Here is a 23,992-nt window from a genome sequence, read left to right on the forward strand (position 1 = left end):
TTTATCCCGAATCCTAAGCAGGGATAAGTCTGCGCCTAACACGCGCTGTCGGTTTAGTCTTTTTTCGTACAAAAAGACACCAGAGTTCGATTCTGGGGTATTTTATCCTAAAACCTAAGTAGGGATAAGTCTGCGCCTAACACGCGCTGCCGGTTAGTTCTTAACCGTTAAAAAGAACACTCGTTCACATATTCAACATTGTGGCAGATTGTTATTAATAACACCAAAATCCATGCCTTACACGCATGGGGAATTTCATCCTGAATCCTAAGAAAGGATATGCCGACGCCTAACACGCGTCGCCGGTTTAGTCTTTCTCCATAGAAAAAGTCACCAGAGTTCGATTCTGGGGTATTTTATCCCGAAGCCTAAGGAGGGATAAGTCAACGTTTAATACACGTTGCTGGGTAGCCTATTCCCATGACAACGGCGAAGTCTATGTATTCAAAGTCATAGCAACAAGTCTTAGAGGATTCAGTCTCTAAGCACAACGTTACATGCGGAACGGATTTAGACAATTCGCATGCTAGCCCGACTCAAACGGTAGTCGGTAAAGGTTAATCAAATCCGTTGATGGCTGAGGGTTTGCCAAAAATCCTATAAATACGAGAGTCACTAACGCATCAGCTTCATTAGTTGGTCTCGTGACCTAAGCATCCAACGACATTCGGAACCCTAGGGTTAACGCCGGTCAATGCGTAACCCTAGGTCAACGCCAGTCAACGCGTTGTGAGTAAAAATTCAACGTACGACGTTCGAAACCCTAGGATTAACGCCGGTCAACGCGTAACCCTAGGTCAGCGCCAGTCAACGCGTTATGAGCAAAAAATTCAACGTACGACGTTCGAAACCCTAGGGTTAACGTCGGTCAACGCGTAACCCTAGGTCAACGCCAGTCAACGCGTTGCGAGCAAAAATTTAACGTACGACATTCGAAACCCTAGGGTTAACGCCGGTCAACGCGTAACCCTGGGTCAACGCCAATCAATGCGTTGAGTATAAACTGCTTCTTAACACTCCGAAAAGTATATGAGTATAAACTGCTTCTTACTCCAATAAGGTATATGAGTATAAACTGTTCCCTAATTTTTTGAGAAGTTCCTGGAGAATGTTTTCCCATAAATATTCTTAAGGATAACTCAACAATACAACGCCGGACAACGCGTTGCAGATAAAGACTCGACGCCAACAATCGATGGTAGCTAAATCAGGAACCGACTTCAAAGTTCAAAATCCCGACAACGGTCAGACAATAAATGCAGCACCGGAACTCTTACAGATATTCGACAAAGCACCGAATAGCCTGGAAGATCGAAGGAATCAAGAACAGAAGTCATTCCAAAGTCCCATCACACCGGCTGAAGGTGGGGACGATCATGTCCAAAGTATTCCAGACTCTTCTACAAAAGAACGAGACTGAAATACTTTGGAGGGGGTATCTGTAGGCATATAAAATTGCTTATAGGTCCCCTAGCATAGCTCGGCACAAACCGACGAACCAACGAGGCGACGAGATCGACGAATCGCACGCAAGCGACGGAATGCATCCATACGCATTCAGAATCAAACCAAGTGTTAAAGAGTCAACGAGTCATCCAACCAAGGGCATACTCGGACGAATCACGATCGAATCAAGATCGGTTTCGGACTCGAACTTAGAAGTGGATTTACTGCCTAATCAGGATCCGGATTTACTGCCAAATCAGGTCAACGAATCAAGTCTGGATAAATCAACCACAAAATCGAATCCGAACCTATCAACCGCAGAACCGGAAAACAGGCGGAAAAATCGGCAAAACCCAAACACCAAAGGGGACTCGGCCAAAACCGAGCCACCTCTGGGTGGCTCGGTGGCCGAGCCACCTATAGGTGGCTCGGTGGCCGCCGAGCCACCTAGGTGGCCGGCCACACTGTGCCCAAGGCACAGTGAGGGTAGCCTATAAATAGGCCACCCCCTTGTTCATTTGAGAGGGTTGGAAATTTTGGAGAGGCGAAGCCCTGCTGGATTGGAGACTCAGAACTTAACAAGATTCAAGCTTTGGGACTTCGAGGACTTGCACATCCAGATCTGGTGCTCGACGATCATCAACGCCAAATAAGGCAGGAGTTCGAGAGGACCGGATCTCAGATCTACGCATACGTACTCCGGATCTAAGCTTGGTCTTAGATCCCGAGACTTGGACGATTGTTTCCTTGGTGAAACAATCCTCCCCGGCTATTATTTCCTTGGTGAAATAATACCCGTTGTACTGCGTAGATCCGACCGGATCTAGATCGCGCGGTGGTCCACGGCAAACAACCCCGGCGCAGGCAAAGAACCCACAAAGCGAGCGACCGCAAAACAGGAGCTCGCGATTCGTTCGACAAACAAGGAAACAAAGTTGTAATTTTCATTTCTTTTCAATTTGATTTTCGTTGTAACCGGATCTTATAAAAAGACCGGATCTTTGTAATCGATAAACTATTACAAGAGTGTACAATGGAATCATTAATGAAGAAAGCAACAATTTTTCCCGCGAACAGATGCAGCCGGTTGTATGAGTTTGATTGGGGCTAAGATAGTTTCAGCTCTCTGTTGGAGTGTTCTTGGTGTCGGCTCAGTTTTGGCAAAACGTTCACCGAGGTGGAGATTTGTAGGATTGGCAGGCTCAGAATCAGGTTAACAGTTTGGCGGTCGACCGGGGCGGTCAACCGCGATCGACCGCGGTGGTCGACCGCAGAAGTTTCTGCTTTCACCACGGTCGACCGTCGCGGTCGACCGCAGAAGTTTCTGGAGTTTGGGGGCCTGTTCTGGAGTTGAGGCGGTCGACCGTCGCGGTCAACCGTCGAAGCGGGTTGGGCTGAGTTCTGGGTTTCAGACCCGTTTCATTTGGGAGTTGTATAAATACCCTTAACTCATTTTTAGGGTTTAGGGGAGAAGATTTTGAGCAGCTGACAGAGGAGATTTGGGGCTTCTATTGTCGGAGTCATTTGGAGAGATTAAGAGGGCTTATTTGTGGGTTTTGGTAAGATTTGTAACCCTAATTTGTACTCCCCTTGATTTCCATTAGTAAAACTCCCCCTCATTGCCCCGTGGACGTAGGCACATTGCCGAACCACGTAAATCTTGTGTTCTTGTTGTGATTGGATTGCTTGTGTTCTATTGTGATCTATTTTGGGTTCTTGTGTGTGCTATTGACTTGTCGAATCGGCTTCCGCGGCGCACAACAGTTCATAAAGTTGTAATGAACTACATTACTTTCTTTAGCTTATTATCAGCCTACCATAAATTGACAAGTCCCTAAAACACAGTCACCCTTTTCAAGTAAACAATTCCCTGTTGCATAAGCTGCAGAAATTTCACAACTGTGACCATTCTAAGCTTTATATGATTTCCTAAGAGAATTTTGTTGCAAGAATCTCATGCCATTTGGAAAAGCTTGAGAGTTAACATAGATGTCTTATAGAAGGCAACACAGCCAGACCAACTTTGATAGGAACTGGTAGAGATAATGAGATCAATAATGTTACTGTATGTTTAAGATAATGAGAATTATATTAGATGCTTACCAATAATCCCAAAAACTAAGGCATGGCATTTCCTGTAAATGGTGTATATGGACAGACAAAAAGAGCATTAGAAATCTGAATTGTCCCATAGCAAAACCAGACGCCATAATGGCTTGACGACCTTCCTGACCACTGATCCCAATTCCAACATCAGCCGTTAGAATCATTGAAACATCATTTGCACCTTTGAAAAAAAAAGAAGAAATTAAAGGAAATATCCCATGAGAAATAGTGTCAATAGAACTAGTGAAGAATAGCATAGAATGTATTATAAGTAGAAGCTAACCATCTCCGATGGAAAGAGTCAGATAGCTGGTTCTACTTTTTATAAGAAAAACTATTCCAGCCTTTTGCAGGGGAGCTACTCGGCGACAAAGAACTGCATTGCATACAATGGCTACTTCAAATAGCTGCATTATTAGGAACTATGAGCGAAAATTCAACAAGCAAAAGACAATTTTCTTCAAACCTCCCTGAACTTGAAAAAGACAAATTTTATTGAAAGAAAGTTTTTCGGGTAATAGTTGATAGACCATGAAAAGGGTAATTTAGACCTTTTACCCTTTAAGTTAATGCTGTTTATGATAATTTCCAATAGTTTGGAATGGNGGGGTTTTTATCATATTTATAAAGTATTTGGTGTTATGCGCAAAGCGCCCAAAAATTCACGAAGGTTTCGTGAAATTTACCCGAAAATTTTAGCACAGATTCCACCAGTTATTTTCTGCGTATTTACCTCTTCTTCCAACTCGGATTTAAGAATGTGAACAAGAGAAGGCCCATCAATGATCAGCGCAAGAGGAAGTCTGTGCTGTTTTATGCCCTCTTTGGTACTCTGTCCTGCTATCAGCTTCTTGGACACAGTGCATCATTAAGACTCTCCTTAGCAGATTCCTCTGAGTGGCAGTTTAGGATGATCTGGGTCATAGCAACGGTTAAAAGCTTGCATGAATAGCCAATAGAAATGACCACGTCTTGTTTGTCCCCTGTTAGAACCCAAACCTTAATCCCTGCTTGCCTCAGAGTTTCTATAGCCTCAGGTACATCTTGCCGCAGCTTATCTTCGACTCTAGAGGCTCCTAATATGTGGAGATCTCTCTCTACCTTGAGTGCAACAACAACAACAACAACCAAGCATTTATTCTAAATGTTTGGGGTTAGCTACATGAATCCTATTTTTCCATTCCATTCTGTTGCAAGTCATTTCCTCCATTACGTTAGTCTTAATCATATTCTTCTTAATTGCTTCTAACTAAATCATTCTAGGTCGACCTCTAGATCTCCTAGCCCCATTAACTCTAATATTATCACTTTTCCTAATCAGTGCACTAAGGGGTCTCCTGTTGTGCGCAGCAGAAATTTCTGCAAAGTTTCTGGTGCACAATAAGAGAGAAAGATCAATAAGAATTTCCGTCTCACCAAGGAGACAAGAATCTGAAGCGAATATCTCAACAAAGTGAGATATCAGCTCTTCCTCTCATCAGTTCTAGGACTGACTTGTCGAGGGATCCTAAAATCTATTACAATGACCACAAACACAAACAAACCAATTTTACGTGGTTCGGCAAACTGCCTACGTCCACGGGGCAAGAAGGGGGGAGATCTACTATTAGAGGAAGAGGATACAATTAGGGTTTACAATCTCACTGCCTAAACCCTCTCACAAACTCTCAGATCCCTCACACAAATATCTCTCTCAAAAGCACAAAAGCCTATTTGCACGAAGCCAAAGAAAGCCGCTAACTTTTCTCTCTCTTTGCAACTGCTCTCTGCTTTTCGTACTGCGCCTTTGCCAGCCATCCTTTGCTCCTGCGCGAACCCCTTCTGCACGCCGCTTTTCCCAAGCCCTGTACTGAAGCCGCCAAAGAAAAGAACGCTGCCCAAATCTTCCCCTCTGCTTAATCACAAAACCCTAGGAAGAATAAAAGCTATATATAGCTGCAAAAACAGTTTCGGGTTGTGGGCCGTGATCCTATCTCTTCACTCAGCTTTTCTTTTCACGCAATTTACAATCATGTGAAAAAGCTCTCCACAATCAGTTCACGTGGGATGTGGCCCCCACTGGTCTCAAGGCGTTCATAATTCTCCACCTCGGCGAAGTTTTCCCAAAATTGAGTCGACACAAACCAAACCAAATGTCTCACTTGTTACGTCTAGTACGAAGTGAAACAATTCACGACAGCAGACTCAATCCACAACAAGTCGAGAAGCCAAATGAGAATGCAAACACTCTCCAAATGTCGGTATCAACTCACCACATTGATCTCACCCCCATCAAAATCCAAACCGGCTGCATCGTAAAGACTGCCTACGTATCCTCTTGCCCAAGGAATCAAGCCGAACGTAGTTCACCCAAATGGACGCGAACGACCTCAATCCAATAGAAGAGTTCGCAACTCTTCTCCAATATCATCAACTTTGCGGCTGATAACACCTCCAATGGCCTCAAACACCTTCACCTGAGCTGAACCAATGGCCATATCCAAACTGTATTTATCAGTTACACTCAAATCAAAACCCAACTCATCATCTGCATCCAAAACTAAATGATCTCCAAACTGTATCACCTCAGCTGGAATCCCAAACGATGCAAAATGACCTGGAGTATATGGAATAATCTCCACCCAATGTGAAGTAGCATCAATCTCCACCCGCTGCGATACAACTAAGGTCTTTCCAAGACTCTCCACCTGCTGAGAGGCAATTGGCTTCCTCATCGAAGCCTCAACCAAAGTGACACTACCAGACCTATCTTTCAATGGAGTTTTACCTCCAATCACAGTAGTTGACAACTCTTTAATAGGATAACTCAAATATGTTGAAGCCTCAGTCCAGAAACTCTTCTGCAGACCATTGCTTGACAACAAACACCGATCCTCCTCCAGCAAGGCACGATTCTCCAAATTTATCACCCTATCTAGTTGCCCCAAGATTTTCTTTCCAACGAAGTATCCTAAAATGCCGTGAGCTCGGCTCCAAAATAGAAACAGGTCCATCTTGTACCTCTCATCAAAATCAGAATGAAGTACATTCACCTTTCTGTCCATCTTACACTTTTTCAAACTGTTAGAGACTACTAGGACTTTATCCATAGGGGATATGGTTGTAACCCAAACACGCCTAGAACAGCCACCAACAAAGGACACCAAACTTCTATTATCTCCCAATGATGCCCCCTTGGAAGGCCCCCAAACATCCATGTGAACTCCTCCAGAACAACCCTTAGCACGGTGAATAGAGGTGTCAAACTTCACCTTGGTCTTCTTGCTCACATCAACATGTTCACTGGACTTCAAATTGTAGGTCTTCGCACCCTCTTTCAATCTATGCGAGGAATCAATACTGGAATGGCCAAGCCCCAAATGCCGCAGTCTAGTCGAATCAATAGAAGTCGCCAGTTCTCCACCTGCCACTATACCTCCAGTCAAGTAATACAGGTTATTCCTCCTGACGCCCTTCATCATAATCCGAGAGTCTTCCACAATCTTAAGAACTATGTCCTTAATTCGAACATTTAGACCCTCTCCAACCAAAGCTCCAATCGAGATCAAGTTCTTCCTCAAGGAAGGAACATATCTCACATCATATAACTCTCTAACAGTCCCGTCAAACATTTTTATGCGAATTCTTCCTATCCCAAGGATTTGGCATGCACGGTTATCAGCTATGTACACCACACCACTATCCAGTTTCTCAAAATTAGAGAACCATTCCCTTCTAGGGCACACATGATAGGTCGCACCACTATCCAACATCCACTCGGATTTCTCTGAATAGCTACATGTAGGACTGATAGAAAGCGAATAAATAGAAGAGTCAGAAATATTACCATCCGATATGATGTTTGCTTCTGATGATGGTTGCTTCCCTTTCCCCTTCTGCTTATTCTTCATCCATTCGTCGAGCTTTAGACAATCTTTCTTCTAATGACCAGTCTTCTTGCACCAAGCACACTGATCTTTTCCAATTGTAGGATGTCCTACTCTGCACCAAGCACACTGATCTTTTCCAATTGTAGGATGTCCTACTCTAGACTGTGACTTCTAATTCTTTCGGTTTGGACCCTTCCCTCTTGCGCCAATTGTAGGATGTCCTACTCTAGACTGTGACTTCTAATTCTTTCGGTTTGGACCCTTCCCTCTTGCGGGCAACGCCTCTGCTACCGACTCAGTTGAAGTCTCATTATCCTTCTTCTAAAGCTGATAATTCACCAGTACAGTAGTGACCTCACTATACAAAAGAGATGCATTTCCATTAATCAGAGTAAGGACGAAGGTCTCATATTCCTCGTCGGGCAAGGAACTCAACAACAGCAATGCATTGTCCTCATCTTTAATCATGACATCCACATTCGCCAAATCCGCAAAAAGCTTGGTGTAGTGGTTCATGTGATCTCTAATGGAGGTTTCCTTCTTCAATTGGAAACGATAAAGTCTCATCTTCAAATGCAAGCGATTTTCCACACTCTTGGTCAAATACTTGCTTTCGAGAATCTCCCAAATCTTCTTCGCAGAAGTCTCATTCATCACATTATATTTTAAATCTTGAGTCAAACAAGACCTAATCACACCACACGCCGTTCGATTCATCTTCTTTCAAACCTTCTCTTCAATGTCATATGGCTTGCCATCTAACTCCAATGTATCCTCCAAATTCTGCGCGTTCAGCGCATCCAAAACCTCGCATCTCCATAATCCAAAGTTATTTGCGCCATTAAACTTTTTCACATCTATCTTCATAGAGTGGATATTCAAACTCTGAATGGTCTTCGTGCCAGAAGCACCACCCTCGATACCTGAAGCACCTTCTTTCCCCGACGTCTTTCTTAACGCACCAACGAATGAAGAATAGATCCAAAACTAAAAAGATAGAGTCTTTACCAAAAGATCTCACCTTTATCACCAAACGAAGCCCTAGACGAGCCTCCAAATTGATCTACTCCTCCAACCAAACCCTAGATCTGGAACCTGGGCTCTGATACCACTTGTTGTGCGCAGTAGAAATTTCGGCAGAGTTTCTGATGCACAATAAGAGACAAAAATCAATAAGAATTCCCGTCTCACTAAGGAGACAAGAATCTGAAGTGAATATCTCAACAAAGTGAGATATCGGCTCTTCCTCTCATCAGTTCTAGGACTGACTTGTCGAGGGATCCTAAAAACTATTACAATGGCCATAAATATAAACAAACCAATTTTACGTGGTTCGGCAAACTGCCTACACCCACGGGGCAAGGAGGGGGAGATCTACTATTAGAGGGAGAGAATACAACTAGGGTTTACAATCTCACTGCCTAAACCCTCTCACAAACTCTCAGATCCCTCACACAAATATCTCTCTCAAAAGCACAAAAGCCTATTTGCACGAAGCCAAAGAAAGCCGCTAACTTTTCTCTCTCTTTGCAACTGCTCTCTGCTTTTCGTATTGTGCCTTTACCAGCCGTCCTTTGCTCCTGCGCGAACCCCTTCTACACGCTGCTTTTCCCAAGCCCTGCACTGAAGCCGCCAAAGAAAAGAACGCTGCCCAAATCTTCCCCTCTGCTTAATCACAAAACCCTAGGAAGAATAAAAGCTATATATAGCTGCAAAAATAGTTTCGGGTTGTGGGTCGTGATCTTATCTCTTCACTCAGCTTTTCTTTTCACGCAATTTACAATCACGTGAAAAAGCTCTCCACAATCAGTTCACGTGGGATGTGGCCCCCACTAGTCTCAAGGCGTTCACATCTCCTTTGTAAATGATCAAACCATCTTAATTTATTCTCTCTCATTTTATCCTCAATAGACGCAACCTCTAATTTACTACGGATGCATTCATTTCTTATCCTATTTTTTAATGTATACCAACAAGATTATCGCAACATTCTCATTTCTGCTACACTCACTATTTGAACATATTGTTTTTTAATTGCCTAACATTCTGACTGCAACAACTTTTAGTAAATCTTTTCTCCAAGATAAACTGGTACTTGCTTTTTCATTTCTTATCCTATATTTTATTGTATACCCAAAATACCATCGCAACATTCTTATTTCTGCTACACTCATTATTTGAACATATTATTTTTTAATTGCATAACATTCTGACTGCAACAACTTTTAGTAAATCTTTTCTCCAAGATAAATTGGTACTTGTTTTTTTATTTTTTATCCTATTTTTTAATGTATACCCACAAGACCATCGCAACATTCTTATTTTTGCTACACTCATTATTTGAACATATTGTTTTTTAATTGCCTAACATTCTGACTGCAACAACTTTTAGTAAATCTTTTCTTCTAGATAAACTGGTACTTGCTTTTTCATAGTCCTTGTGCCAGTCTTCAAACCCTTCAGTTGTCATTCCCTCATGCCAATGACCAGAGTTCTCAATCCCATGGATGAGTATGAACGACCATGAATGAAGATGGGTCCTCGTGTCTTCCAATATATTATTTGAGGTGTCATCGATAACACTAAACATTGAATTATCTGCCCCTTTGACAAATAGTATTCTGGATTTGTCAGGGCAACAAACGATAACTGACATTCTCCTGCGATCACTATCGAACTCGTGAATACCCAAAATTTTAAACCTGAGTTGCCAAGAACGTTTTTTTTTCCAGCTAACTTATACAAATGGAAGAGTGGCTATAGGCTGGAATACATTAACATGGAGGCAGTTACTGGTGTTGAGATTATTATTAGGTGAGTATAGTCCCATATTGGATAAGCTAAGAAAGAGTTTTGAGTCTAAAATAAAAGTGGGACCAATACCTAGTAGTTATAGTTTTTTAGTTAAAATTGATTTATATCTTCAGTTTAAAGCTAGTCAACTCTAGATTGAGTCGATTTCTCCTCTAACAAATGATATTTGAGCTAAAGTTAAGGCCAACTTATTTAAAAAAAAGTGAAGTTCAATGTGAAGCCTAAAGGCGTATGAAGAACCCTCAAAAGTAAAGTGGTGCTAAAAGCTAGAGAGTTAGTCTGAGTTAGCCCATGAGTAAAGTAGTGCAAATGTTAGTGAATTCCGTGGAAGATTGAGGTATAGTTGAAGATTGAACTATACTCACAAACTAAGGGAGTTGCTGAGATTATTAATATGTGAGTACAGTCTCATATTGGATAAGATTAGAAAGAATTATGAGTTTAAAATAAAAGTTGGGGACAGTATCTAGTAGCTATAGTTTTTGGGTTAAAATTGGTTCATAGCTTCTGTATAAAGCCTATCAACTCTAGATTGAGCTCAATTTCTCCCCCAACAATTGGTAGTAAAACATAATGGAGAAAAACATGACAATTATGTCAAAGGACCCTACCATGTTGCCACTACACCAAAACTATGGTGAGGGTTGAGGGTTATAATTGTATATTCTAACATGGTAGTGCAGGTTGAGAGCTCTTTCATGAGCCAAATCCAGACTTACTGAACTGTTATTTTTTAAATTCGCTTTAGAAATTTGTGGCTAGCAACTTGGGTTGCTCCAATGTTATGTCAAAAGGACCACGCCACTACACCAAAACTAAGACTCTTAGTCAGGGCTAAGGGTTATAATTTTATATTCTAATAGATTATAAACAAAATGACATTAGAGGAAAACATTTTCAGAGCATCTGTCGTAGAAATTAAACCATTTCTCTCTCGATATATATATATTTTTAAATTCAAGTCGTGCTCCATAGATGACCCAAATTACATTGAAAACTAAATGGCAGTGAGGAAGATGATAGAAATGTAAAATTTGCAAACGAAACTTTTCCAGTTTCCACTTGAATGGAATCTTGCAAATAAAAAATCTGGTGAGCTGCACTGACCATTCTGCAACGAGACTATAGTATCTCAAGAACTATACGCCATTAGAGTGCAGAAGTATCAACATATATTTGCAAAAACAAGCGAATATAGACTGCACCTCTGCCTCTGCCCGGGAGCGTCCATGACGATAGGACCAGATGTTTGTTCCACTAGAACAAATCCATAGGCTGCGGCAGCATATATCAGTGCCTGTTCATCAGGTGACTCGCCCTGGTAATCAATCAACTTCGCTGAGGGATCTGCTGTGTCCACAATTGTATTGCACAATGTCAAAACCAGGAAGAAGTTGCGAGCATGATTTCCTTCCCCAGTTCCAGTTCCTCTTTCCAATGATTGAACAAGATTAGGATCTGCATTGACTGTCACTTTTGGTTTCCGTACCTGCCCATTTACTGCTTGAAACAAGATAAAATGCACTTCATTCAAGTATGTATATTAGATGTCAAAATATATATCAGGTATATATATTGAACATCAAATCTGAAGAAAATCCATCTAATATCAAATAGAAGATGATTATAGCAATATGAAAAACATATAATAAAACTAATCACAAGTCTATCAGGCAATGAGTTATTATCAAAGCTATAAACACGCTAGAGACGAGTCCTCACCTACGGTATGATGAGGAGGCACCTCGACAGGGATCGGATCCTCCCCATGACAATAATTAACTCCACGAACACTAGCATGTTGAAAGACCATCTTATTCTCCGTCAACGTCCCAGTCTTATCCGAAAATATATACTTAATCTGCCCCAGATCCTTATTATATTCAAAGCTCTACACTGCAACTTACTATCTGTCGCCTCATGACACATGCTCATATCTCTACTCATCCTCACCGACTGTGTCAGTCTCCCAACCTACATGGTAATGTAAAGCGCAATGGGTATAAAACTCTAGAACAAGATAACTGATTTCAAGAATTCATACAAGAGTTCCAATGCAATCCATCATACTTGTAATCCTTCGTTGTCTTACTCGAATAATCCTTTCTCCTATACTAAGGCAATATATCGAGTACATCATAATCATTCTTCAATATGAACCCACCCAGTGTAGTGGTTAAACAGCACATAACGACCATGATGACTGCCCGCCATGATGCATGACTGCCAATACCATGATCTCGCGGTTCATACGAGTCTCTAACCTGCTCCTCTCGATGGAGCACCTGAGTTATTAAGCATAACCTTGGTCTCCATACCCACATAGACCGCAATCCCGAAAACCCACTCTGCATTCTTAATCTCGCATCCCCTGAACACCACATTGTTGAGTCCAAGCGATATCTCTCTCCCATCCTCAACCCCAATTGACCCTTGAGACCCATGAATATTCAAATTGGGCATCTCGCATTTGATCAGAGCACGAGTCCAGGACTCGGGCACTCAATCTGCGAACTGGTGCAGAGCGCATCTCGTCATGAGATTAGACTCCCATCAAGATTTAAAGTCTAAACGTAAGCAGACCCAGATGGGTCAGATGAAGATAAAAGCACCAGACCACAAGGAGGGCTCTCGACTTTACAAAGCTTAACAATCTCCCCAGAACACATCTCCTTTCATTTCCTAGAATCAAAAGAGTTGGTTTCTTGATTGAAAACTAAAGCGACACGATTGTTCTGCTCGATATCAGACTCACGACGCTGGTAGGGCTCGAAGGCGTCTCTGATGGCGGTCAGAATTAGAACGAGGCCGAGGGGGAGCAATGCGGTGGCGCTGCCGACCATGTTGACTTGTGGGACTTGGTTGAGATTGTAGGCGTCTAAAAATACTTATAGATATCCAAATATAGTTCAAGACAAAGATAAGATAATGAATGTCATTATCTAAGTTATAAGGGATCATCCAAAGCCAAAAGAAGCAAAGGAACAGATGAAACAACATAGAAGAACAACATGAATACCCGCGATAAGGTACACTGACGCGCAGAGGTGCGGTAGTGGAAGGTGACACGCAAGCAAAGAGAGTGGCTCGCCTATGGGAAGTTGTAGATCTCTTCACTAGCTTTCTAACGCATCTTAGATCACCTCATTCCGATATCGGACGAGAAAGTTAGAGCCAAAATAATCAAGATAACGCAAACTGCCTTGGAGGTGCGCGGCAGTGGTAACTGCCGCGGCAATACATGATAGTTTAAGCCATAATATGATCCAAATCTGAAGAAACTCAAAAGATAAAAGTTGTTGATCTCTTCGTTATCTTTCAAACGCATTTTTGATCATCTAATTTCGAGATCGGATGAGGAAGTTAGAGCCAAAATACTTGAGATGACGTAAACTATCTCGGAGGGGCGCGTCAGTGGTAACTGCCACGGTAATACGCGACGGTTACGACTGCCGCGCACACTGAGAAGCTAAAAACATCATTTTTGATAGTTTTCTTGAGTTTCGTATGGCCCACATGGCTTATTAACTATTGGGGATCACTTATGAACGTGGAGGAGCAGTTACAAGCAGAAATCACGCCCATAAACGCTGAAATAATAGCAATTAAAGATGGTGGGAACGGTTATGAAAGGGGAAAAACTACCTCCTTTGGCCGTGGTAGTGTCCACTATCGCGTCCAAAGGAGAAATTTAGCATCCGTTATTTTGCATTATTTCTAACAGGTATGACTCCCAAAGGCTATAAATATCTTCCTACACACGAGGTTAAGGACAGAGAGCAGAATTAGAGCATAGAGACTTGAGCTTTTGGCGATTTTGAGTAAGAGAGAGAGTCTTCATCTTTCATAAACACTTTTAAGCAGTTTTTGGTGATTCCTAGAGATCTAAGCTCAGACTTGATCTTTGGAAGAGTGAACATCTTACATCGATAAGATATTCGCTTAAGATTGTTACTTCAATAAACGAAGAAGAATATTCCGAAGTCTTCACGGATCAATCAAAATCTTGTGAATCGGTGGTCCACAAGCTAACGCACTCCCGGCATAGGCAAAGATCCCACAAAAGCAGGAGTTGATAAATAATTTCTGTGTTATTTTCTAGGAAGTTGTAATTCTTTTGTTCATTATGTAAGAGAGATCTTATAAAAAGGCTATTTTCTTTTGAATTCATTGTAAGCAATGAAAAATATAATGGATTTTACAATGAAACCAACTTTCGACGAAAACAAACTGACAACCACAGTGGGAGCCAACGGTATCACTACCGAGACCGTCGTATCGCAGCCGATCAAGATACCGGTTGAATCCATGGTCGAGTACGAGTTCGACCAAACCAAGTTTGAGGAATATCTCTCATCATCCTCTTCAAGATCTTTATTGTCTCGCAAGTATAAGAGGATCTCACCATTGAAGAAGGCTTACATGCCAAAGAAGGTCCAAGGTGAAAACTCACCCAATCGCTGCCGAGGCCTCCCCTCGCAACATTATCCCGGCGACCCCCAAAGCCGGAAGCTCTGCTCACGATGATTCCTCCCTAATTAAGGAATCGTTTGATCGAAGTTTACCAACTCTGACGAAGAAGGCTTCACGATGATTCCTCCCTAATTAAGGAATCGTTTGATCGAAGTTTACCAACTCTGACGAAGAAGGCTCGTCAGAGACAACGCTAACTTCTCGCTCGTCAAATGGCTAAGATATTAGAACAAACCGACGGGGTTCGCTGCTACGCGGACCTAGAGTCGAGGAAGCATCAAGTGGTCTAGTCATCCCAATGACAAACCACTCACATCTCTACTAAACTTACGATGGAGGAATGGACTCTCGTCAAAAGGGCTCGTTCGACCCTCAAAGAACGTATACAAAAGCGTCGTGCGAACGCCGCTCATGCCCTTGCTCTCTTGCAACAAAGACGAGGAGGAAAAAAGGAAATGGTGTCTAAAGAATCACCAAAGAATCACAAAGTTTGGATTCCTAAATCTGAACTTATGCAAAATTCAAATTGGCGGGTCACATCCTTCAATCGCGGCAGTCTCCACTGTCACAGCCAAAGAAAAGTTGCCGATGTCTCTTTTTCAACTTCGTCTAACGTCTGTGTCTGGTCCGTCTATTGTAACCACATCTGCTACATCACCGGTGAAGCCTTAGGTCAGTCCTGACCTGTCAAAATTCAAAGTCACAATGGAGGATCATCTCGGTCATTTACCTGATGATCAAGGCAAAGCTCCAATCAAAGAACGCTTAGGTCCGATAAACGAACCCCGAGTAAATTCTTATACTGAGTGTTGTAAGTATTCTCCTATCAGGATAAAGTAATCCCAGGAGGGGAAAACTTTAATTTCTTCTCGTTTGGGGCCTGTAAAGACTTCATGCCCGCAAGGGGTTGGATCTAAACATATAACCTTGGATCACTTAGAGGCGACAACAAGTCGTCCTGCGTATGTCAACAAGGTTCAAACACAAAAGATAAGTTGCTCTGGTCACCATACTGATGAGCTGTACTATCAATCTAAGGGTGAAAACAAATCACAAAAAACGACTGTTCAAGAAACAAGTCCTCATTGTGTATGTGAAAAGCTTATCAAAGCAGTATTGTTTGAATGCAGCTGCTCAAAAGTCGAACCGCCAGGGGGTTTCTGTATTCCAGAGATTTTCTACCGAAACATCAAAGCCCAGGCCAAAGCATTTTCGTAAAAGAATATCTGCCGTTCAACATAATAAGCTTCCAGAGGTCACTATCAATATGACCGACAGAGGAAAACGACATTCAGTCAACCCTAATCCTGATTTTTCTCCGGGAGGGAGAGTTGATCAGAGCCTCTCTCAAAGAATGTCACGGCTACAGATAAGGGCTACTAGACGTAGAGATTATAGGAGAATGCATGAATGGTTGTCTTCAGATGAGTAACTCTCAGATACTTGTTCTGCAGTTACCTCTGATGATACAATGTCCAGTGTAGGACAAGCCAGGGAATCATTCACAATCACCCCTGATCAGTTTTCTCAAATGCTTCAAGAAGCTCTAACCAAACAACGTGAAGAAATTAGAACTGAGATGAAGACGAAAATGGAGTTGGCTACTCAACAAATGAGAGAATTGTAAGCTAAACGGCTTTAACCTTCTGAGTCCAGTCGGCGAGCGGAATCCAGCCGCCACACTCAAAATGTTGCAGATGACAGTGATCCAGAAGTTGATGAAGTCATTTTTGCTGATGCACCTCCTAATAACATAATGCTGAGGGTAGTTCAACGGATCCTCCCAATAATAATATTGGGGGTAGTTCAGTTGCACCTCTTAATAACACTGGGGTGGCCTAATTATTTCTCCTCAACATCACTCAAAGAGAGATGAAGACGAGGATAAGAAAATGCAAGACCTTGAAAATAAAGTTAATGCTTTAATGTCTGCTCATGAAGTAAAGAAGACAAGTGTTTCGTGTCCCTATCCAAGAGAATGGGATTCAACCCCGTACTCAGCAAAATTCAATCTGATTAACTTCACACCATTTGACGGGAAGAGATCGCCTACTCAGCACTTGATTTATTTTAACTCTCATTTGGGCATGATCTCTGAAAATGAGGCTTTGATGGTCCGATTATTCGTTGGCACTCTTCGTGGGCCCGCCTTCGATTGGTACCAACGTCTCAAGCCTGGGAGTATTAACTGCTGGGATGAGATGAAAAGTTTGTTCCTCAGTAATTTCTACGATGATGACACTGAAGTGTCAATCGGAACCCTTCTGGTTGAGAAACAAAAAGACGGAGAGTCAGTTAATAATTTTTACAAGAACTTCCGCAACAAGGCAATGAATTGCAAGGATCCTGTCATAGAGAAATTCATCTTGTAGACATACCACAACAATCTCTCCATTAATGTCCTGGAAGTCCTGGAGGTTGTACCATCCAAAACCTAGAAGGAGTTAAAATTACACGGTGAACAAGGCGAGTGCTTTCTTAAAAGAAAGAAAGTTGAGAGAAATCAACCGACGACACCTGCAACCGCTATGAATGCCAATCAAACGTTACAACCGCAACCTCGGAGGCAACAGAAGACTCCCGATCCGAAGTTCCAGAAGGAGTATTCTTTCAAAAATAAAGAAATTCCAGCCATCTTGAAATACCTCCTCGCCAATGAAAAATCGAGTTACCACCTATTAAAGACCAGGAGGGAGCTAAGAGAATTACAGATCCAAACTACTGTGTGTATCACAGAAGGGTTCTTCATCCCACTAAGGTTTGCTTTAGCCTCAAAAACAAAATCCAAGCCTTAGTTGACTCTGGTGTTATAACGGCAAAACAAGCCAAATAAGGATGACATATAACTCCAAAGAGTATACGAGTATAAACTCCTTCTCCATGTAACTCCAAAGAGTATACAAGTATAAACTGCTTCTCCATGTAACTCCAAAGAATATACGAGTATAAACTGCTTCTCCATGTAACTCCAAAGATTATATGAGTATAAACTGCTTCTCCATGTAACTCCCTCCGAAGAGTATACGAGTATAAACTGTTTCTCCATGTAACTCCGAAGAGTATACGAGTATAAAGTGCTTCTCCATGTAACTCCAAAAAGTATATGAGTATAAACTGCTTTTCCATGTAACTCCGAAAAGTATACGAGTATAAATTGCTTCTCCATGTAACTCCAAAGAGTATACGAGTATAAACTGCTTCTCCATGCACTCCAAAGGGTATACGAGTATAAACTGTTTCCCGAACCTCCGACTGATATAAGAGGTTAAAAACTGTTGGGGTGGATACGAGGTTATCATAGCTGAATACGAATGTTAAAATATCCGCTCGATTCCTTTTATGAACGAGAGGTCTACAAATTGAATGATCAAACCTTTTAATAGTTAGGATCGTCTCAAACTCCCATTTGGTCAAACCTCTAAAAAGTTAGGACCAAATCCAAAATCTCCTCTCGATTTTTTCCATGAACGAGAGGTCTACAAATTAAACGATCAAACCTTTTAATAGTTAGGATCATCTCAAACTCCTATTTGGTCAAACCTTTAAACAGTTAGGACCAAAGCCAAAATCCCCTCTCGATTCCTTCCATGAACGAGAGGTCCATAAATTAAACGATCAAACATTTAAACAGTTAGGATCGTCTCAAATTCCTATTTGGTCAAACATTTAAACAGTTAGGATCGTCTCAAATTCCTATTTGGTCAAACATTTAAACAGTTAGGTCCAAAGCCAAAATCCCCTCTCGATTTCTTCCATGAACGAGAGGTCTAAGAGAGTTTATTCTCTTAGCATAATATTACATACAGAACGGACTTAAACAATCTGCATGCTAGCCCGATTCAAACGGTAGTCGGTAAAGGTTTATCAAATCCGTTAATGGCTGAGGGTTTGCTAAAAATCTTATAAATACGATAGTCACTGATGCACCAGCTTCATTAGTTGGCCTCGTGACTTGAGTATCCGACAAACTCAGGATAAAATCCATACTTGCAGAAGAACCGACTTGAAAAATTAGTCCTGTAGCCTCGACACTCGGGACCGCCATGCTCCAACGCTGTAATAGCTTAAACTTTGTAGACTCCAGCAAACACACGAGTATAAACTGTGTTAATGCCGGTTAACGCGTTACAGTGAAGATTGACGCTGGTCAACGCGTTAATGATTTTCACTAAAATAAGGCTAAGGAAAAAAGTCCAATTTAATGGATGATCTTAGGGGATTCAATTGCGATCCAGATATGAATTCCCAATGAAGACAATCAGTTCAATGACAAGAGTAAATTCACGAATCAAAACATTAGTTTCAGTTTAAGATTTTGACAACGATCAAGTGATAAACGCAGCACCGGAAGAATTTTAGCTATTTTACAAAGCACTGAGTAGACTAAAAGATGAAAAAGTCAAGAATTGAAGTTGTTCACATGTCCTTCTATACGATCTCCTTAACTAAATACTGAAGGGATTGCAAATAAGACCTGTCTTATTCAAAGTGTCCCAGACTCCTCTATAAAAGAATGAGTCTGAGATACTTTGGAGGGGTTATCTGTAGACGTCTAAAAATATTTATAGATATCCAAATACAGCTCAAGACAAAGAGAAAATAATAAATGTCATTATCTAAGTCATAAGGGATCATCCAAAGCTAAAAGAAGCAAAGGAACATGTGAAACAACATAGAAGAACAACATGAATACCCGCGACAAGGTACACTGACGCGCATAGGCGCGGTAGTGGAATCTAACGCACAAGTAAAGAGAGTGTTTTGCCTATGGAAAGTTGTAGATCTCTTCACTAGATTTCTAATGTATTTTGGATCACCTTATTCTGATATCGGACGAGGGAGTTAGAGCCAAATTACCCGAGACAACGCAAACTGCCACGGAGTTGCGCGACAAGGTACACTGACGCGCATAGGTGCGGCAGTGAAAGATGACGCACAAGCAAAGTAAGTGTCTAGCCTATGGGAATTTGTAGAGCTCTTCACTAAATTTCCTACACATCTTAGATCACCTCATTCCGATATCAGACGAGGGAGTTAGAGCCAAAATATCCGAGATAACGCAAACTACCTCGGAGGTGCGCGACAAGGTACACTGACGCGCATAGGCACGGCAGTAGAAGGTGGCACACAAATAAAGAGAGTGTCTCGCCTATGGGAAGTTGTAGATATATTTACTAGCTTTTCAACGCATCTTGGATCACCTTATTCCTATATCGCACGAGAAATTTAGAGCCAAAATACCTGAGACAATACAAACTGCCTCGAAGGTGCGCGGTAGTGGTAACTACTGCGGCAATGCACGATAATTTAAGCCATAATACGATCCGAATCTGAAGAATCTCAAAAGATAAAAGTTATATATCTCTTCGTTAGCTTTCCATCGCATCTTGTATCACCTAATTCAGAGATCAAACGAGGAAGTTAGAGCCAAAATATCCCAGATAATGGAAACTACCTCGAAGGTGCGCAATACTGGTAACTGCCGCGGCAATGCATGATAGTTTAAGCCATGATATGGTCCAAATCTGAAGAAGCTTAAAAGACAAAAGCTATAGATCTATTTGTTAGTTTTCTAATGCATCTTAGATCACCTAATTCCAAGGTCGGACGAGGAAGTTAGAGCCAAAATACCCGAGATAATGTAAACTATCTCGGAGGTGCGTGACAGTGGTAACTGTCGCTGCAATACGCGATAGTTACGACTGCCGCACACACTGAGAATCTGAAAATGTTATTTTTGATAGTTTTCTTGAGTTTCGTACAGCACACATGGCTTATTAACTCCTGGGGATCACTTATGAACGTGGGGGAGCAGTTACAAGCAGAAATCAAGCCCATAACCGTTGAAATAATGGAAATTAAAGGTGGTGAAAACGGTTATGAAAGAGGAAAAACTACCTCCTTTGGCCATGGCAGTGTTCACTGCCGCGCCCAAAGGAGAAAGTTAGCATTAGTTATTTTGCATTATTTCTAACAGATATGACTCCCAGAGGCTATAAATACCTTCCTACACACGAGGTTAAGGACAGAGAGCAGAACTAGAGCATAGAAACTCAAGCTTTTGGCGATTTTGAGCAAGAGAGAGAGTCTTCATCTTTCATAAACACTTTTAAGCAGCTTTTGGTGATTCATAGAGATCTAAGCTTAAACTTGATCTTTGGAAGAATGAACACCTTACATCGATAAGATATTTGCTTAAAATTCTTACTTCGATAAACGAAGAAGAATATCCAGAAGCTTTCACGGTTCAATCAGAATCTAGTAATTTGTGGTCCACAGGCTAACGCACTCCCAGCACAGGAAAAGATCCCACAAAAGCAGGAGTTGATAAACAATTTCTGTGTTATTTTCTAGAAAGTTGTAATTCTATTGTTAATTGTGTAAGAGAGGTCTTATAAAAAGGCTATTTTCTTTTGAATTCATTGTAAGTGATCAAAAATATAATGGATTCCACAATAAAACCAACTTTCAACGAAAACAGAGACAAACAATGAGGAAGAAGAAGTAGAGGTAGGCAAGGCGGCAGAATTGCCCGTAGAGATTGCGAGGGATGAAGGCGAGGGTCTGATTTTTTATGATAAATGAGTAGCATATTTATAAAGTATATCCGCTCATGTGGGAACACAAAAAGTTGAGGTAGCTTCTGAGATAAGAGTCATGAATGCAGAGTATGAAAATTCTGTAATGAACTACAAAATATTAATGCATAAGCCCTTGTTTTGAGTTTTCCAAAAAGAGAATATTGTTGTGGATCCAGCTCAAGATAAAGCCCACATAGGGCTGTCCATCCGGGCCGGCCCAGAAAATCGGGACCGAGCCCGGTAAAACCGAAGCTCGGACCCGGGCCCGGGCCTAAGCAGGCCGGGCTCCGGACCGGCCCCGTTTTTTTTGGTTTTTTTAAAATTTTTTTTTATAAAATTTAAAAATCCCCATAAATCATAAAATATACATAAAATTATAGAAAATGACATAAATTTTTTTAATAACTTGAAATGACATAAATTATAAGTACAAAAAATTATAAAAATAAAATATGATAAAAATAACTTCTTTATTAATAATTAGTAATTCATTTATAATTATAAATTTATTTTGGAATTCGCCGCATCATAATAGATGAGTACATCCCAACTAGGTTGGCACCTACTCACATATATCACTATTATTTGTAACTTTTTCCGGAATAATTCATTACAAATTTAAAGCTAAGAAATAAAAATTACAATTTGATGAATATTATCTAATCTTTATACCTGTCTGCTAGTCCCAACTCTTCAAATTTATCTTCAATTATAGCCATCCGATCGATATCTTGCGTTCGCTTCTCGTACCTCCACCAATCTTGTAAGCACATCATCGCTTATATAGTATACGGATCTAAGCATGTCTTGTGGTAGTCGATCAAACGTCCTGCTGTGCTGAAGGCTTCGAAGCTACTGTCGAAACCTGCACTGTTAGTAAGTCACGAACCATGGTGGAAAGTATAGGATATGAAACTGATCCATATACTCTCCACCATTGTAAAATATCTAAAGCATTTCCTTAATATTTAACTAAGGAAGCAGATAAATATTTATCTATTTCAGAAACCTCTAATGCTGATCCAAGTCTAGATCCACCAGTTAGTTCAGCTACTATTGCATACCTATCAAAACTTATACTTTTACCTCGGTCCGTGCTCGAAGGAGCCAAAGCTGTACACTGTTGTGTAACTACACCATGTCTAGCTGCATACTTATCATATAATGTTTGAAAATAATTTCTAATAGCTAAATGATGAGAAGTGGCAGTAAGGGTGGATCTATCATCTAAGTCTATAATCTGTCTACCATACAATTATTGTAACAAACTTCGAATGCCAATATCCTTCAAACATGGATCAATAAGAACCCTCAAACCAAAAATATGAGGAATAGGCCTAAAATACTTATTAAATTTTTTTCTCCATTTAAAAAATTATAGCTCCAAAAGTATCATCCATACGATATTTGGCAAAAGAAATTTGAATATTTAAAATTTGTAAAGCAGCTAAAATAATTATTAGATAATAACAACTAGATAATAACATTGTAGCATCATAAAAGACTTGTAACATCTCATTTAAATTATATATATAATTATTTATTCATCTTTAGTATTCCATAAGTACTACCAGAGCTAGAACTAAAAGCATAAAATTTATAAAATTATTTATAATTTCTTTGTATTCTATTACTACACTTAACATTGCATAGGTAGAATTCCACCTATGGTCAATATCTTTTGGAATTAGTCTGGGCTTATAGTTTTTTCTTTTACAATATTGTTTCCATCTTTTAATTCTCATTTCAGAAGTATTATGCATATTAGCAACTGTTCTAACCTTTTCTATCATGGGTTTAATTTCAGAAAATGCACTTTGAATAATTAAATTTAAAATATGATAGATACATCTAACATGAAAAAGTTTACCATGACATGACGATGACAGAGTTGTTTTGATAAAATCAACAGCTACATTGTTATTACTTGCATTATCTAGTGAAAGAGAAAATATTTTTTGATCAATTTCTAGTTTTATAAGTTCTTCAATTATTAAATTTGCAATATTAATACCAGTATGTGACTCTTCAATTATAATAAAAGAAACAACTCTTTTAAACATTTACCAATTTTCATCAATCTAGTGTGTTGTGATACATAAATAACCAGTTTCCACTCTAGATGTCCAAATATCAGAAGTTAAAGAAAATTTATAGTTTAAATGTTTAAAATAATAAATTATTTTTCCTTGTTCCTCCTGATAATATTTTAAAATATCATGTTGATAGGTTTGACGAAAAAATTTTGTAAATGCGGGATAAAAACCATCTCTAAACAAATCTTCAAATTCATCATCTTCTACTAATTTAAAAAGAAGGTTTTTAAGAACGATAAACCTAATTACGCATTTCTTGACTCGGGAAGCATCATAATTCCAACTATCGAGACTACCAAAAGAGGAGGATTGAGAAATCATAGATTGTCGGATATCCCCTTGAGGAGTCTGGCCTTTGTTGTGTTTATCTAAATGGCGTTTGAGGTGGTTGGTGCCGCTCTTATGATAAGCTTGGAAAGTCTGGTCGCACAACGCACATTTAGCTTTCTGGGTGATGATCTTACCGTGTTCATCCTTGGTGACGTCTATCTTCTCAAAAAAATTCCACACATCGGATCTCGGCCTTTTAGGAGCTCTTAGTGCAGATTCGTCGCCACCGGATTCGGGATTAACTTCGGTAGGAGGACTCCCAGTAGGTGGACTCATT

At 40.5% G+C, this 23,992-nt stretch overlaps 1 pseudogene; it reads right to left on the reverse strand.

Moving 5' to 3' along the window:
- Positions 3,507 to 13,820, reverse strand: LOC109846811 (annotated as a pseudogene).

This window comes from Asparagus officinalis, chromosome 7 (assembly GCF_001876935.1).
Source record: "Asparagus officinalis chromosome 7, Aspof.V1, whole genome shotgun sequence".
Lineage (NCBI taxonomy): Eukaryota > Viridiplantae > Streptophyta > Magnoliopsida > Asparagales > Asparagaceae > Asparagus > Asparagus officinalis.